This window comes from Rattus rattus, chromosome X (genome assembly GCF_011064425.1).
Source record: "Rattus rattus isolate New Zealand chromosome X, Rrattus_CSIRO_v1, whole genome shotgun sequence".
NCBI classification, from domain to species: domain Eukaryota; kingdom Metazoa; phylum Chordata; class Mammalia; order Rodentia; family Muridae; genus Rattus; species Rattus rattus.
The window spans coordinates 35410207-35426425 of record NC_046172.1 but is presented as its reverse complement, the minus strand read 5'-3'; the positions used below and the strand labels follow the sequence as shown (position 1 = coordinate 35426425).

The 16219-nt window shown below is 40.8% G+C and overlaps 1 protein-coding gene across 1 annotated transcript in view; it reads right to left on the bottom strand.

The window, feature by feature from the left end:
- Smpx (small muscle protein X-linked) overlaps positions 1-16219 on the bottom strand; it is a 48043-nt gene continuing 31824 nt past the window's right edge. The window contains exon 5 of the mRNA XM_032889973.1: positions 1-421. The gene's annotated coding sequence lies outside the window, so the exon portion shown is untranslated. The remainder of the gene's footprint in view (positions 422-16219) is intronic.

Below are 16219 nucleotides of genomic sequence, written 5' to 3'. Positions count from 1 at the left end.
TGTTACATTTACTCAAATATTTATTTCAACTCATAAAAAGTTAATTGAGATCATTTAAAAGGTGAAGAAGACATTTCAAATATTGACCAAAAGACTGTGGGAAGTAACTTAAAAGTACTTAATATCAAAATCACTGCATGCACATTGCTGTACCCCCCTCCATAAAAATCACATCTCTCCTCAAAACCACACTCCCCAGGTGGTAAATTCATGTGCTCATTTGCTCTGCAAGGTGCCAAAAATGTAGCTAAAGTGAGAAATGCAGCCAAGTAGAAGGAAGAAATATAAATGTACAAAGAGGATATTTTTTCTAGAGTCTTAGGCATTCAGGAAGTTTGTGATCATCATACAAATATATAAAATTCTCATGAAGTTGTTTATTTCAACCCATTGTTTTTTCCATTGAGAAAGCACGTCAAGCCTGCAAAAGAAAATGCAAACATATCATTAGGGTTTTTTCTCTTTAATTGTATTAAGATATGACTAACAAACAGAAACTGTATATTTACCATGCAATGTTATGTGATGTTTTGATATATGCATACACCATGAAGTGATTAAATCAAGCTAATTAGCATCTATAACAACTCACACATTTTTTTGTGGTTAGAACACTGACAATCTACTCTCTTAACAGTTTTCAAACATGTAATACATTATTAGCAGTATTCATCATGCTGGACAACATTCCTGCCATGTAACTGACATTTTCGGTCTTCTCAACAGTTTCCCATTACATCGGTCCCATTCTCCTTCTACTTCTTCAAAGTCAATATTTAGATTTCACATACAAGCGAGATCACACAGCATCCTTCTTCTGTCTCTAGCTTAGTTCACTTAATGAAGTATCATTTCAAGTTTATCATTTGGTTTAGTTTTCATGAGATATTTTTAGCGTTAGCTTATATACTAACATAAGTATAAGTCAAATGAGGTGTGAGACCCCATTAATACTTAAAAATGCATCTCCCAATTCTAAGCACACGGTGTAAACTGTGAAACAAGGCATAGTCTAGCCATCAGCTTTGGTTCTAGTGACAAGTAATTACAGACTAAAGTAGGATGATGTTCTTGTAAAGAATTAAAAAATGTATTCTTGTAAAGAATTAAAAAAGCAAAACCTAGCCTGGTAAAAATTTGCATTCGTGACTCTAAAATCCTCATCCCTTTCTCTATCCATCTCCACTGTCATGTAACTCTAGTTCCCCACCATTGCTAGTGAGGTATAAGTTCTAATGCCTGAGTCTAGACATGTGATTTGCTTTGGTCAAGGAAATGAAACAGAAGTGTTTTTAAAATATCACATGCTATTGCTTGCTTAGTTGTTTCTCTGCTACTGCCATAACAAATCTTTGGCCCAAGATGAGAAACCTGTATCAAAGCTAAAATACCTCAACCAGGCCCCAGCACACAGCTCCAACTGACCTGAACACTCAGAAATGACTACAGCCAAGATCGGCTAAACACATGAGCCACAATGAAAAGGCCGTTTGTTTAAATCAGTGGCTTTGGGAGCTATTCGTTATGCAACAATAGCTAATAAAATTGTATCATTTCTTTTCAAAGCTTTTTCGTAGCAAGTCTCAGTTATTAACACATTCGTTTTCCATTTGGCTTTAGTGCTATTCTTTGCGTGTTTCCCTTATGTGAGTGGAACAAACTGTTTCTAAGGAGAATCAATCTTTTTATTACCAATGGCTGGATTTAAAAAAAAAAAATCTGCAGGCAAGGGTGAAATGTCTCCTGGGGCAAAAAATAAGGTTTGGTTCTCTCTGCAGCCCTTGCTTCCTTCTCTACTTCAAAAGTTGGTGAGCCAGCTACTCTATTTCTCTGTCTCTCTTATAGCTACTGGGAGTCATGGAACCCAGACATGGTCTGTGAGCCCTGAGGAGAAGTATGTATCTGACATCTTTTAGAAAGTGTTGCTTCCCAGTATGCATCTGTAGAGTTTGCAGAGCCCTACGTGGTCTCTGATATTTGTAGCATGGCCGTGATGGTGGCTGCATTGTTCTCCTTACTGAGATAAAACGTAGAGAACTAAGCAACTTGCTCAAAGCCTCACAGCTTCTAAGTGGAAAAATGTCGGATTTTTAACTTAGGTGTCCGGACTCCTAACTCCGGACTTAGGTGTCTGAACTCTTTCCAGTCTTCTAACAAGGATGATTTGAATGGCTTTGAACTAGAGAGGAAAGCTGGAAGCCATTAGTGGTTGTAAAGTGAAATGACCTCTTGAATTTCTGTAGAATTTGATTTTTTGTGTGGTAAGAATACAACAGGAGATCTATTTTAAACAAACATTTAATTGTAAAGTATGTCTGGCTTAGGTGAAAAATTACTGGCTTAGGTGAAATGTATAATAGATCTCTAAAGGTAATTCATCTTGTTTAAATGAAATTTTATATTTATGAATGTGTAATCATTTGTTTTTTCCTCCCACCAGCCCCTAGCAAGAATCTTTGCTTTTATGAGTTTGACTAGTTAGGTAGGAGTCTCATATAAATGGAATTGTATAGTGTATGTCTTTCTGTGAGTAGTATGTTTCACTTTGCATAATGCTGCGCAGTTCATCCATGTCCTACAGTAAGGAATTTCTAAGACTGACTATCATTCCCTTGTATCTATTGCACTGTTAGAAATTTAAGAGAATTTTGTTTTAATTTTTCTAGCAACTTTCACAAGTCACCAAGGGACATAAGATGCCACTTTTTTCACTGTCCTGGATTTCTTGATGACATGTAGATCCCTGACTGGCTGTCTCACAGACCTATACTGGGGTGCCATGCTGGTCCTATCTCTAACCATTCTTTCTCATACTTCTGCCCACTGAGTTCACGGAAGCACATATGCACAGCTTTTGCAACCTGATGAGGCCATCAGACCTTCTGCCTTTTGCTTACAACTTTAGACTGAAACCCAGCCTCTCTATGCCATCAGCATGTGGCACGTGACCCACAGAATGGTATAAGTCGGCTTATGTGCATTATCTCCTTCCCCCTGCATCTCCCATTATAATTCTCCTGCTATAGGCTATGACTTTGTGAAGGGCATGCACATGCCCTGGCCATTTCCGTTTACATCTGATTGCTGATCAACTATACCTGACACAGGGACCTCAGGACTGAAGAATTGGACCACAGCAGAAATGAGAACTCTGTTGTAGTTACAGATAACCTCACACTCTTCTATGTAAGGCAGCAGGAAGGAGCAAGGGGTCAGAGATTCAATAAACCAGGACTGATGATTTGATGTGCTATGTCCCTACTGTGCTGTCAATTCTTCTCTAGACCCCAGAGTCCCATGATGACTAGAGTATGCTACATTCAATTTATTGCAGTGAGCGCTGTGCTGGGTGACATATGGCAGCCTTTCTGGCTAAGTGAGAGGTCCATGACAAGCTAACCTTGAAGCGCAGACATTCCTTGGACTTCTCTGAACAACATAAAAGGGGTGATGATCCATAGCAAATTGTCACTGAAGCATATTCTGTGAAGTGCGATTTCTCACTGAAAAATGTCCGGACAGTAAAGCACTGTCTGCAACCCAGAAATGATACAATTTATATGACAGGCTTGATGTAGCCTCTGATCACTAGGCAGCTTCCCAGCTAGGTGAAATTGTGGCTTTCCTGAGAAATATTGTGCACTAGCCTCAAGGGAACTAGGTTCCTTTCCCTTACCCACTGTGCCAAAGAGCAAAATCAGTCAGTAAAATCCCTGGTTAAACAGGGGATACTGGGTCTATGCCACAAGCCGATACCTCACATGACAGTAGACAAAGAGCTGATGATGACGGCAGCAGCTTTGATTAGCTAGTATGTGCTAGGTACTACTCCATCTACATATAGAGCCAGTTGTTCCTGTAGGAGTCAGGCAAGAAGGAATAGGCAAGAGAGTGGAAATACTCCAATTGTCTTACAGATCACCCTGTAGCCTACCAAGCCCCTTTCCCATAGAATTTAAGAGGCCCAGTGAGCCCAGGCACAGAACTCTGTTTGTAGACAGTCAGACATAATCTTCCCTGGACTACAAAATCCCAGAGGAGTAGAGAGTCTGTATCACTGGCCTCATGTGACTCACTGTGTCTGGGAATACCTGGCAGATGCCAGAATACAAAAAGTCAGGAACCAAGAGACCAGGACTCTCTTCTCTGAGTCAGGGCTCTAATTTAGAAATGGAATCAATGGGAAGACATCCAGAGCTAAAATTGCCCATGCTGTAAAGCACACTTGTTTGTCAGGGTGTTGGAATGCAAGTGTGTTGGGCAATTGCCAGGGCCACAATGCTTTGCCATCTAGACAACAGTTGTGATTCTGCTGTGTCTCTTAGCCTCATGAAGGGAAAGTGAGGTGCATTGCTAAAAACGATTGTTCAATATGTCTTTTCTCCCCCCAAATTTAAAAGCCAGAAGCCCAAGCAAGCTCCAGCTTCCCTTTGGACATGGGGCATTTTGGCTGGTGTAAGAAATATACCAAATACCTCCCCGGTGTCACTCTGTGTCCAGTCTGAGGCTCATGTGATGTTTACGCCTCACCATGACCCATTTATAGCTGCCTTACTCATACTCACTATGATCCCACATACATCATATGGGAAATGAAGTCCACTCAACACTTGTCTGAATTTGTTCCTTTAACCACACACTCTGTGGGGGAGACGTAGCAATTACTCCGTCCTCTGTGGTGCTAAATCATACAGCCATAAACACAATGACACTCAAGAATACTGACACTCAAAGACAGGCAGTGCCTTGTGCTCTAGTTTCATTATCAATGGCTAAACATACACTCAGAGTACACTGGTTCAAGACTTCGCATGCATTGGAGGGGGGGCGGGTAGCAAAAATAAGACAAGGTCCTGGCATTTGTGGAGTCTTCTAGAGTTTGCAAGATACTTTTGCTCAGTGTCCTATATAGTTTTCATGATCACACCATGAGGTCAGTAGTACAAGCTACAACAATAGCATGTAGGGGATGCCACAGAACCCACAGACAGAAAAGAACGTATGTGTCATTTATAACTCTATTAGGACAACCCCAAGCCCAGAAATCTATTTTAAATCTGAAAAAAAGACTCATAAAGTCAGTGAAACAAAAGTCTAAGCCAAATATTAGAAGTGTTTTACTAAAGTATGTGACAAAGTCTTCTCTAGTAGAGCAGAGCTCAGTAGCCTCTAGTAGTGGGCAAAATGATAAGTTGAGGGGATGGTGGTCTCAAAACAGATTTTTCCAAAGATGAAAGAAAGCCTTTGTTATCATATATGCCTTAACACTCTGGGCCTAGAGACAACGGTGTTTATATCAAAAATCCCCAGAATCCTCCTAAAGCTGTCAAACAATGACCTGTAGCAACCATAGGTTCTAGAACAATTCCAATGAATAGTCAATGTCTTGACATATAATTAATGGAAAATGAAAAAAGTAGGCATTCCTGCTTTCTTTCATTGGTGCATGACTGAAAACCATATCGTCTTAGAAACCATCTTAAAGCTGATTGACTCTGGTACGTAACAATGACCATGCCGAGCAGTTCAAACTGTCAACATTCAAATAAAAAGTATAGCTTTGGGGGAGTTATAACTAGCCAAAGGCTGCGTGCTCTTTCCCTCGTGCTAAATTATTCTTCAAAACATTCCTAAAATGAAAATAAGTAATCTTCACAGGCTGTACAGCTTCGTGTACATTCATCAGGACAGCATTCGATTAACAGATCCAAAGAATTACATATGTATGTGCAGATAACAGATACAAAGAAATATATCTGTAGTGTATCAAAGTTGTAACTTATAGGACTGGAGGGATGGCTTAGTACTTAAGAGTGCTTGCTGCCAAGGATGACCAAAATGCGAATGCTTCACTCCTTCTTTAAAAGGGGAACAAGAATACCCTTGGGAGGGAATAGGGAGTCAAAGTTTAGAACAGAGGCAGAAGGAACACCCATTCAGAGCCTGCCCCACATGTGGCCCATACATATACAGCCACCCAATTAGATAAGATGGATGAAGCAAAGAAGTGCAGGCCGACAGGAACCGGATGTAGATCTCTCCTGAGAGACACAGCCAGAATACAGCAAATACAGAGGTGAATGCCAGCAGCAAACTACTGAACTGAGAACAGGAACCCCACTGAAGGAATCAGAGAAAGGACTGAAAGAGCTGAAGGGGCTTGTGGCACTATATGAACAATAATTCCAACCAAACAGAGCTTCCAGGGACTAAGCCACTACCCAAAGACTATACATGGACTGACCCTGGACTCCAACCTCATAGGTAGCAATGAATAGCCTAGTAAGATCACCAGTGGAAGGGGAAGCCCTTGGTCCTGCTAAGGCTGGACCCCCAGTGAACGTGATTGTTGGGGGAAGGGTGGTAATAGGGGGAGGATGGGGAGGGGAAGCCCATATAGAAGGGGAGGGGGAGGGGTTAGGGGGATGTTGGCCTGGAAACCGGGAAGGGGAATAACAATCTAAATGTAAATAAGAAACACTCAAGTTAATAAAGATAAAAAAAAAGAGTGCTTGCTGCCCTACCAAATGACCCAGATTCAGTGCTGAGTACCTGCTTAGGTTTCCAGCACCCATGTAAGGGAGCCCTCAACCGCCTATTAATTACAGTTCCAAAGGATCCAATGCTCTCTTCTGGCTTCTGTACGTGCATGGGTGCACACCCCCCACCACCACATACACATGCCTTCAAACACACGAAAATAAAAAATTAAATGTTTCTAAAACTTTGAATTAGATGTTATTGTACTTGTTTAAATGAATACCAATATTGAATAAATAAGTTTTTATCTTCTCAGAGTTTAGCAGAGTTTTAAAAACTGTATAAATAAATGAATACCAGGTGTGTAGTTTCTCTTGTTTGTTCTCATTACACTTCTTTTTTTTTTTTCTTGAGGCTAGAGGTTAAATTCAGGGCCACACACAGGATGAAATGGTCTACCATTAATTTATACCCCATCCTCTTTGACAGAGTGTTTACCCTTGTCCCCCTTTGATGAGTACTTTTTCTTAACTTATATGTAATCCCCAAATTACAGTTGCTTGATTTAAAAATTCTGCTAAAATAATAATCCTTTCAGGCTTTTGAAAAACATTAAGACACCAAGTGTCCAATAACAATACTTCTATTAGGCAAATCAAACCAGATGAAATACAAGAAATACACTGATACACTGAATAATAAATAATACAAATAGCATTGTGAATACATTTCCTTTTAACCACTCATTAAGATGCTAGTGTTTTGATTCTAAAATGTAGGTGATCTTTATGTAACTGCACATTTCATGGGAGAAAAATCCTTTCTTTAACAGACATTTCTCATGCATCCCAGATGCTTGAACTCATGTAGTTGAGAATGGCCTTGAATTTCTGATGCTTCCCACGAACCTCTCCAGTAAATTATAGGTGTGTATGGTTGTGGCAACTGATCTGGCTTATTGCAAGCACTGTACCACCTGAACTCCAGTCCCTAAGCCTCTTTTCTTGATAGAGTTGTCTGTTGAATGTTGAGTATTTTTTAAGTTCAAATATTAATTATCAAGCATTAGAAGGATGATTTGGATGGCCATCTAAGAAACACAAGTAAATGCCTTAATCTTCCACCTACTCCCAATCATTCAACTATTTTAAAAGCTAATTATGATCCAACCTTAACCTTTAAAGATATCACAAAAGTATTGCTTTAGACAGAGTCGTTCTCTCCACTTGATAACTCTGGCTTTCCTGGAGCTCTACATAGACCAGACTAGCCTTGACTCAGATCCTTGAACTCACACAGGTCTGTATGCTTCTGCCTCGTGACTGCTGGGATTTAAGTATGTGATACCTTGTCTGGCTTTACCAAAATATTTTAACTACATAATCTTAAGAGTTAAAGGGTCAAAAAAGGATGGTTTGTGGAAAGGAAAAATAGCACATCTTAAAGGGCCCATTTATAAGCTATTGCAAATCATTCCTATGTTGTGGGCATTTTTCAAACCTGAAAATAGGATCTCAAGATTGGCTGTACACTAGAACCACCTGGAGACTTGTTTGTAATCCCAATGCCCAGGTTGCTCCTGAGCAATTACACCAGACTCTCTGGGGGTTCAATCAGTCTTTACAGTTTCCTAGGTACTCTAATGTGAAGCCAAAGTTGACAACTACAGGTCTAGAAGGTCTTCTCACACTTCAATGTTTAGATGCCCTAGAGATCTTATTAAACTGCAGATTCTGACTACATAAGCTCTGGGGATGGAGCTTGAACTTGTTTATGTCCCCTACCTTCCAAGGGGGTGCTGTTGTTCCATGGACCATACATGGGAAACAAAGGGTCTAGAGAGGGGATTCTCTCCAATGCTTGCCAGCTCACCACAGACGTTGATGATGTGTGAAGACCAAGAGGAAAGGATGCCAATGGCATAGTGAGCATCCTAGAGCAATCCCCACAGCAGAGTTGTCTGGCCCCAAAGTCAACAATACAGAGGGAAAAGACAAACCCCAGTCTAGAGAGAGCTGTTTCTAGTGAAAGAAAATGCTTTCAAACTTGATCCCAAACAGAGCATTTGGTCTCTGGTATAATAAAAGGTTTCTTCTGGGAAGCACTGCCAATAAAACCTGAGAGATTTTCTGATAAACTTAATGAGATTAAGAGTCCCTTCTGGGAAATTAGATTTACCTCCTTTGCTAAATTTACCTTGAAACAGAGTTTAATGATCACTTGTACCTGGGCTCACAATGTTTTCTAGCCTCGCCTTTTATTTTCTTATCCCAAGATTTGAACAGGATTTCTGTAGCCTCTTTAAGCTACTGTGAAATAAAGCTTTGATGAATGCTTGGAATCAATGCATCAGAGAAACTGCTTTAAAACCCTTAGCCCAACCTGCCTGAGCTCCTGACTATAGATTTGATCTTGTTTTTTTTTTTTTTTTTTTTTTTTTTTTGCCTGTTGTGGAAACCAAACCCAGCTTTTTACATTCCAGCTCTCCTTCTTTCTACCTGTGCACTCTGGACAAGCTATCTAACCATGAACCCCAATTTTGATTGATTGATAGAAAATAACAGTGTCAAGCTCATTTGATGGCTGTGAGGATAACACATTAAGGCATTTTACAGAGTGCCTCCCACACAGTGTGAACTGTGCTATTATTCTCAAAGATCCATGCAAAGCTTATAAATCAACACATTCTTCTCTTTCTGTCTTCCGAGCAAGATTTCCAGTCTGTGTCATCTTAGATTCAAGCTCTTTGTGATATTGATGGTTGAGAGAGATCTAAATGTACTGAGAGGAGAAATGAAGGGAGTTAACTGAGGGCTTGACAGCCATCAAAATGGTTCAGCTGTCATGCAAACCTGTTCACCTGAGTTCAGTCCCCAGAACACACATGGTAGAAGGGGAAAATAGCCTCCTGTCCTTTGACCTCCACATGGATGCTATGGAATGTGTGTACCACATACACAGGCACTCTCACACACAAGCACACACACACACACACACACACACAAAGCACACACACATACCGCCACCAACAAAAACAATGACAACTCTAGAACAACGACAACAATAAATAGTAGTAATAAATAAAATCTTATTTTAAAAAACGAGTGGGCTAAAACTAAGTTATAAGGGGGGGAAAGGACTTAACTCAGTAGAAAACTGAATTTCTCAGAGAAAAAGGGGGCATTTCAATTCCAAATCCCCTTATGCCATGGAAGGCTGAAGAAAAATCTCATGGGTCATGGAAACATCACTTGCAGTAGTAAATATAAGACAGCACCTAACCGACAAGATTCTGGGGCATGCAGTTAGAATTAATACTGAGCACTTATCTGTCACTTCAAAGGACTGGGAGAGATTTTATTTTAAATAACGTAGAAATGGACAGACTCTTGGATCCCATGGCTTAATTTTGAACACAGGAAATGGGCCTTGTGAGGGAGACAGATCCATTCTTAACGATTTAACCATTAATAAAACCCTGCTATAAATGGAACCCGAGAGAAAAGGTAGCTTGTCAGAGGGCAAAGAAGCCAGCCCCATTAGACAAAATAGGTCAGGCAGCGAGAAAGGTGCTGTGTCTCCTGACTAGATAAGTTGATCAAGGATGACAGGCCTTGTCATTTTTGAACTGACTTAAAAAGGATAAAGAATATACAAGGAGTTCTTTCTTGTTTCCTTTCTTAGAAGTTAACAGTATCAAATAGGATCTTGGAGCAAACTGATAATATTTACCATAGTTTTCAGTCCTGTGCCTAAAGCCTGTATATGTGTGGGTGTGAATGTGTTTGTGTATGTTCAGAAATAAGATTTCAAAACATGCTGTGCTTCTTGCAGAGAATTCTTGGGCTGGACCATCACTTTGATTTTACTGCTTTTTAAGCTGGTTGTTCTGATTTTGTCTTCAGAATTCAAAAGAGAGGGAAAGAAAACAACTGCAAATGAAGAAGTTAAGAAAGTGAAGAAAAATTTAAATCTATCTCACATGTGAAATGTTTAGTTCATTTTGCGCCTCCCCCTGCCCCCGACCCAGTACCTGCTCCCTAAGACTCAAAAACAGGAAGAAATCATATCCCTACTTCTCTTTGTTTAGATATAGTTTATAGTTGTTTCATCTGCTAGGGGCATCAGGACAAGCTCTTTCATGGTTAAAAATAATCTTTCTCATCTTCAAAAGATAAACAGGATTTAGTGTTTCAAATGCATATACAAAATAGTAAACTAGACATAGCGGCACATGGCTCTAATATTGGGACTTTGGAGATGGAGGATCATCACAGTATGAAGCCATCCTGGTCTACATGATAAGTTAAACTTGGGACTGTAAAGTAGTACCCTATCACAAAAGGACAAAGAGGAGGGGGGGGAGGAAAGGAGGAGGGAAGACGAGGAGGAGGATGGGGAGAGGGAGGGAAGAGATGAGAGAAAGGGAGAAGGGCAGAAGGAAGAGAAGGAAGAAGGGAGGGAACAAAGAGGAAAAAGGAAGGAGAGAGAGAAAAGGAAGAGGGAAGGGGAGGGAGGAGAGAGAGGAGGGAGAAGAAGGAAATGGAGGACAAATAGTCCTTGATAAAATTGATAATGATGGTAAAGGAATTTTAGAGACAGAAGCACAGCAAATGTGTGTGTGTGTGTGTGTGTGTGTGTGTGTGTGTGTGTGTGTGTGTGTGTTATAGCAAATATCTATATGGCTTTGGGCTTTCTAGTCTGGAACTTTGTCATCTCAAAAACAAATTTCTAAAATAGCCCCCAATAGTGCATTACAAAAGTGACAGAGTGTGACTTGCAGCCCTAGATCACAAAAGAATTCGCTTGCTTGGATCACATGCTCTGTGGAAAGCCAGTTGCCATGGTAGGAAAGCAACCCAATGGTGAGGTCTCCAGGGATGGTACAAAAACCTACTGATAAAAATCATTGACACTTACTCAGCAATGTTAGTGATCACCCTGAGACTGGACTGATCAAGATTTTAGTCCAGCTTATATCTTGACCACACTAAGCTGGGGTGATCTCCCTTAACCCCCTCTGAATAAATTAGTACCTACTGTTCTTAGAAGTCTCTAAGTTTGTGGTGCCTAGTTGCACGGCAATAAACAGCTAATAGTAGTTGCCTTAGCTAAGTCCAGTTGTTATATTTTCTAGCATTTAATAGGTATTATTGATAAGAATCATGAAAAATTTGAGGTTACATCTGATGATCAGAAGCATAATCGTAGTTGCAAAATAGAGAGACCATAAGGCACTTTGGGCATTTCTTGAAGTATTAGAAAGAAGGAGACAGTCCAAAGTTTATGGAACAACATTCTAAGAATCGAAAGTTTTTGGCCTTCTGAAAAATGAAAGCCAACCTGATTACTGACTTTGAGTCAAAGCTCACAGGACAACAGTTCAACATGGGTTATTACTTCTTAGCACATCATGCTGAAAACACAACCCATTTCCGTTTGCACCCCCAGATTGAGCTTGTTAGGGAGCCCACCCCTGACACTGCCTGGAGGGCTACGATCCAGAGATCCAGAATAGAACCAAACATTACTGGCAAAAAATTCACTGAATTGACTCATAAGGATATTCTGATGTACTTATAGATCAGTGCCTAGTCCAATTATCATCAGAGAGGCCTCACCCATCAACCAATGGGTTAGCAGATCTAGAAACCCACAGTCACACATTAGGCAAAGCTCAGAGAATTCTGCATAAGAAAGGGAGAAAGGATTGTGGAAGCCAGAGGGTGGAGGACACCCCATGAGTAGCTCCAACAACTAACCTAGGGCTCCCACAGGGGTCTCACAGAGACTGGATGGCAAGCACGCAGACGCAAAGGCATCTCTGCTAGCTGGGCAACCTGTATGCATGTTATTGGTTCTTTTAGCTTGGTGTTTTATAGGACTCTAACAGTGGGAGTAGGCTGTCTCTGACTCTTGACAGCTTTTGGGGCCCTTTCCCTCCTACTGGGTTGCCTCATCCAGACTTAAGAGGAGGAGAAGTGCCTAGTCTTACTGCAATTTGATATGCCTTGGCTGGTTGATATCCATGGGAGGCCTGCCCTTTTCTGAAGAGAAGTAGATGGGGGTAGGAGAGTGAAATGGGGAGAGGGACTGACTGTGAGAAGAGGAAGAAGAGGAAGCTAGTGCCAGGATTTAAGAAAAAAATTAAAAAGGCATAATATACTCTTCAAAAAAGACAGAAACTCTAAAGCTGGGAGCTGGGTGGTGATGATATGTGTCTTTAATTCCAGTACTGGGGAGATAGAGGCAGGTAGAAGTCTTAAGTTCAAGGCCAGACTGGTCTACCCAGTTTGTTCTAGGACAGCCAGGGCTACACAGATAAACTCTGTCTTGAAAAAAAACAGGAAAAGATAAAGAAACTGCAATCAGATAAGTACTTGCCTTGTTAGAGGGAAATGGGTTTGGATGAGACTTAAGAGCTACCAAATTGGTATTTAAACCCAAGTGAATCTCCAGGGGAAGGGGCATAATCTGGAAGACCAGAAAGGATGAGAGAGGACTGCTGCATAGGTCTGGGTCTTGGGTTTTGTTTAGAATTAATGGCACTGGTGGTCTTTGCATGAGGCTGAGGCTTTACAAGAACGGCTAGATAGATATACAATAGCACTGATGAAGAGCATCATGCCTGTGGGAGCTGCAATGACTTCAGCTCCCTTTTAAGCACAATCTAGCTATTGTGTGGATTCCTATGCCAGTGTGGATGGCTTAATATCTTTCTCCAGGTCTTATCCCAAGAAGAAGCTATGGCTCGGCAATGAGTCACTGTATATGTAAGTATACATCTAGACCAGGAAAGTGTGGCTGCTTTTCATATTTGGAGACTTGCATCCCAACAGACGATTCAGCCAAAGAAGCACTTTCCAAATTCAGAACGAGTACAGTCTGTGAATAGAAGATGTGATAAACGTCCTCAACTTGGTTTTTCTTAAGCAATCATCAAAATCACCTTTTGTTCCCAAGTCTATATTTCCTCAGAGAGGTGCTTGATAACCAGGCAGATCCCCACGACTTTAATGTGCAGTCAGTATCACAGACCAAGGCTTCAACTGTATCTAGCATTTTGCTCTAATGTAAAGATAATCAGAATTGTTTTTAAAAAGTGATTCTTGCCCAGAGCCCAAGCCTGGACAAGTCAATTGTTCAGAAATCACCTTCAGTTCTTATGTCAGAATATTTTAAAATAAGCTATAAAGCTGCCTGTCACTCATCCAAGTAGCTGTGATCATGTGCTTCTGTCTGCACTTGGACATGAAAAGTGTTCAAATTTAGAACTTCCTTTCTGTTTTTGTTTTTCCACTACTCTGACATCCATAAAAGCCGGGTTGAATAGAGATTATCAAAGCCAAGTCCTTACTATTATTGCATACCTAGAACTTGACAAGCCTTCATTAGAAATGTTTTCATAAAGGGCTGACTTAGGGGTTGGGGGATTTAGCTCAGTGGTAGAGCGCTTGCCTAGGAAGCGCAAAGGCCCTGGGTTCGGTCCCCAGCTCCTAAAAAAAGAACAAAAAAAAAAAAAAAAAAAAAAAAAAAAAAAAAAGGGCTGACTTAGTAAAGTATCTGCTACATAAGCCTGAGGGCCTGAGATACAATGCCCACATGCCTGCCTTCCACCATGAGAGAGAGGAATAGACAGGAATAAAGTCACTCATGGTGGCTTTTTAAAAAAAAAAAAAAGCCTGCCTTTAGCCATTCCTGTCATGGAGGGCAGAGAGAGATGGTGGATCCCTTTGAGCTCCCTGTCCAGCCAGTCTAGCCTTCATGGTGTGAGCTCTAGGTTGAGCGAGAAACCTGTTTTCAAGGACTAAGGTAGAGAGTGCTCCAAGGAAGGCGTCAATGCTGATCTCTGACTCTAGAGTATTTGAACCTACCTATATAAACATCACATAAAAAGGTATATTTTCAGAGGTGGCAAAATGTTCTCATCTCAATCATTCCTTCAAGATTTTTATGTCTTATTTCTTACAAATGCATACAAATCTAGAACCCTCATCAGAATTTTAGAAAGAAGAGGCCCTGGCATACTGATCTGTGATTTGCTAACCTCTGTCCTATAGCACTGTAGAGCACTTAATAAACATTTATAGAAATTAACAGTGTATCTGTGAGTCTAGGTGGTGAGTAGGTAAATCAATAACACTGGCAGAAGTCCTCATCATTTTCATGAGGATTGTCTCTTGTGATATACAAAGCCTACTAAACTATTTGGGAGCTGAGCTGTCCTATCTGTCAACCGGAAAGCCTGCTTAGGAAATGATTAAGTGTTGCACAGCCCAAATCCTGGCTTCCACACTCTCTAGCTGTGCCACATTGAGACAAAGCATGTATGTGTTCTGTCCCCGTTTTCTCACTTCTACTATGGCATCATCCTTACATGCATTTTTTATTTGAGTCTCATGTGTGCTTAGAACAGAGCCTGATCATTGGAAACAATATAACAAGAACTTGTGATTAACTGTTTTACTAATTTGTACTGAATTTCAGTGAGAAACTCTGGCAAAGTTTCTTACTACGCATTTGCATATTGGCTATAAAACTGGGGTGGGTAGAGGGATAGGCACATGGTATGTGAGTGACTCTCCAAGTATAATCCCCAACCCACTATCAGTAACAATGGCCACCACGGACACTTGTCACAAATATACATTCCTGGACCCATTCTAGACCGACCGACCGAATCAGGAACGCTGAGGTTTAGCCCACAAGTCTAAGATTCAACAATCCTTCCAGATAATTTTACCGTAAAATTTTGAGAGACTGTTTAGGGGAAGAAAGGAAGGCATATTTGTGCAGAGAGGACATATGTGGGAAGGGAGTAAGGAGAAAATGTGAGCTAAGTACAATATTGCATATGTATGAAAATGTCACAGCAAAACCCACGATTTTGTATGCTAACTTAAAAATAGTTTAAATTGAAAACCATCATTCTTATCTAAGAGTTTTCTTCATACTCCAAGGCCTCTACCAAGAATGCTGTCCTTGGTGCTGCCATGGTCCCCAGTCTCCTCAAGATCTCAGTTAAAAATAGGAAAAGCTTGCTTCTTGAATTGGCAGGCCATCCATGCAAAGTCAGCCAGGAAAAATAACTACACTATTGGATTCTAGAATCTAAACCTGCAATGATCTCGGCAGGTTGGAAAGTGTCTGCCAAAATCCGCAGAGCTGTTTTGATTTTTAATGGAGACAGCTTTGTATTTCACCTAACTCAAGTTTCTTGGCATTTTACCTCCTACGTGCACAGTAAGGCTGTTAGTAGTGAGGCTGGGCTACAGACTCTATGGTCCTATCTCATACCATAATAATAAAGGTTACAGAATTGCAGCAGCTTATTCAAAGTTGACCTGTAGTGCAAGAGGTGAGTTCCTGGTGGCTACTCCTTGATATTTCAGAATTTGATCACATAGTCAGAAAGAGCAAACTGAGTGGGGACTGAACTATGAAAGGTCGGCAGGGGCAGGATGTGTTATGGGAGTTCCAGAAGCACTGTGATGTGTGCGCATTTGCAAACCCCGTTGGTCTAGAACCTTATCAGCAATTTGGACTCATGAGCCCCTTTTCTTGCTCACCAGGGGCTCTGAAGCCAGCTGGGATAGTGGGGTGATGTGTTCCTGGCAGTGGAAGCATATCTCTAATTGGCTCATTATTGGATTGGATTTAGCCCAAAATGACTTCCAGGTTCTCTGCCTCCTGACAGGTAATAAGGAGCAAACTTTGTATGTGATGCTGCAGGGAATCG